We start from the raw sequence: 2,852 nt of genomic DNA on the forward strand, positions 1-2,852 counted from the left end.
TCCACCAGGCTCTGAGAACATGGGGTGGCATCTTTCTCCATGTGGAGGGCTCCGGTCTGTTGGGGACCGTGGCTGGATGTTCTCTGAGATTCCTGCAGCTCTGTGCAGTCCTGTGGTGTTTCTTGAGACAGGGTCTGCCTATGTAGTTCAGTGTGGCATTGAACTCTAGACCCTCCTACTTTGATCTCCCAACTGTGCTGACTACAGGAATGCTCTACCACCTCCAGCTGCTAGGATGTTTCCCATGAGTGATTTTGTGTTGTTCCCACCCTGCTGAAAGCACTCCTTTTTTTTCAGTCCTGGGGCTTGAACTCAGGGCCTGGGCACTGTCCCTGGCTTCTTTTTGCTCAAGGCTAGCACTGTACCTCTTGAGCCACAGCACCACTTCCAGCTTTTTCTGTTTATGGGGTGCTGAGGAATCGAACCCGGGGCTTCATGCACGCTGCTAGGTGAGCACTCTACCACTGGGCCACATTCCCAGCCCCTCAGTGTTCATTTTTACTTATAATCTAATGTGTGACATTCATCCTGCTCATAGCCAAATCTTCCTTCCTAGGTGACATTTTTCCATCCCTCCCTGCTTTCCATCTCCAATAATAGTGGTTTATTAGATAGAAGGTGTGCACAAAGTTCGTGTGGACAAGAAAGTCTTCCTCATTCACCTTACCGCAGTCCATGATGCCTGGTGTCACGTAGGGGCAGTTCTGCAGCATGTGCGGGGTCGGGGAAAGGCGGGCGTCCGTGTGTTAGCCTCTCACGTGAATATCTGGCGTGCGTGCTATTACAGTTGCACACATTCATTTGATAACAAGCTAATTGCTAAGAGCCAGCTTTGTGCAAAACCGTACCTGGGTGCACTTTGTCCTCGATTCATTCATGTGTAGGTGAAGTAATCATGTCCCCTTGGGTGTTCAGGCACATTCACGCACCTGCCCTAATGACTGAGCACGTCTGCTCTTTCCTTCCCGCCCGGCTCTGTGGGCGTGGAGGGAGCTCTGGCCCATCATTCCCACCGACGTGTGCCCCCTCCTGGGGTCACCAGACGCCAGCCCGGGGAAGTCCTACACTCAAGGCAGTGTCCGCAGGGCTTGCGTCCTGTCCGAGCAGGAGCCTGACTTTGGTTCGGAACCACACTGCTCCCATCGACCTCCCGAGAGGTCCCTGCCGCCCCCCCCACCCCCCGCCCGTCTCCCCTTGGCCACCTTCCGGGCTCCTCCTGAGGGTTTCCAAGCCAGCTGCACAATCGCTCCCCCCCCACCCCCCCACCCCATCTCCTGTGACAAGATGCCTATCGCTTTGCATCAGGTTGCATCATGTGATGTCAGAGGCGGGAGGAAAACAAAGAGTGTTCCCTGGGGATCCGGGCCCTCAGGACAGCCGCAGAGACTGGGGGTGGGGGGTGGGGGGGGTGGGGGGCAGGGGGGTGGGGGGGAGGGAATGGATCTTGGGTTCCCACAGAGTATCTCCACCTGGCCTTCAGTAATCTGGCAACCGTCTGCCTTCCATCTCGTGGGCCTCGTTGGTTTGTTTGGTGGCCACCGGAAGGTGCGTGGGGAACTGGAGGTGAAGCCACAGGAAGCCCTGGGCTTTGCCCTCCGCGCTGGCACTGAATAAGCAAATCAGGTTGCTTCGTTCTCCTGGCTGGTTGTGCTTGCTTAACGACATTCAGAGTCCACGCCACCAAGTGAGTTCCTCCTCGGCAGAGCATAGCTATGTAAATAATCACCTCCTCGCCAGCCGTGCGGGGCACCTGGTAGGAAGCTTCAACCCCGGGAGCCGTGGTCCCCATTTGCTAAGCGTGCGCTTATTTTGATAGACTGCTCAGAGATCGGATGTCCTCAAACGTAAATGTGTAAATATTGCTGTTGGTATTGTTTTATTTGCTATATAGGGCAAAGTGTGACGTCTTAGCAATTGGTGTCTCCTAACTTTTTGGGGTTTTTTTTTTTTTGGACAGGGTCTTGCAGTGTTGCCGAGGCTGGAATTAAACTCGAGATCCTCATAGTTTCGCCTCCCGGGTGCTAGGATTACAGGCAAGCGGCACCACGCTTGGCGAGTGCTCATTTCTGCCGTCGTTTATTCGGTCGGTGATCTTTAACTGAGCTTCATCCACGAGCTTCAGACTCTCGTGGACCCAGGGCTTTTCCCCGAGGAGCTCCCGGTGGAGCGGTGGGGTGGGGGGGGGAGGGGGGGAAGGGGAGGACATCCTGGGACTTGGAGGCCTGTGTGGGATCCAGCCTCGGGGATGGCTTCTCATGTGCTGAGCTTGCACAAGGTTCAGAAGCGCGCACACCAGTGCAGAGTCATGGGTCACACCACGCTCCGAGTCTAACCTAAGCCTAAGGGTCAACGCGATGACCGCGGTCCATCTTCCCTTTCCCCCCATCACGTTTCCACTGCCCGAGACCACGGAGGCTCGGCAGATTAGAGGCGATGCCCGGTCCGTCCCTGCTTGTCCTGTCTGTCTACCCTGGGGGCATCTGGAGGGACAGGAAGATGGACCCGAAGGGAGGGGGTGGGATGGGGGTCCTCTCTGGTGCTGGGTGCTTCCAGACAGTCTAGCATATTCCGTGTGTTTGAAGACTGCGTGTCCTCTGCTACATTCAGGCCGGAGCTTGTCGTGGGTAGGACGCTTACTCCCCACTTGCCTTTGGGGCGGTGTGGAGGCAGGTGACAGACCTGGAGTTGGTATGGAGTGTCCCCCCCCCCCCCAGTCCTAGCACGCAGGAGCTCCTGGGCTGAGCCTCCCATCTGTGAATGGCTAATCACGAGTGGGATACGGATAGTCACACAGACCCTGACAGGCGTCGGATGTCACCCCGCGTCCTTATCGGGTGTCCCCTGGTAGGGCT

Source organism: Perognathus longimembris, chromosome 3 (assembly GCF_023159225.1).
Source record: "Perognathus longimembris pacificus isolate PPM17 chromosome 3, ASM2315922v1, whole genome shotgun sequence".
NCBI classification, from domain to species: domain Eukaryota; kingdom Metazoa; phylum Chordata; class Mammalia; order Rodentia; family Heteromyidae; genus Perognathus; species Perognathus longimembris.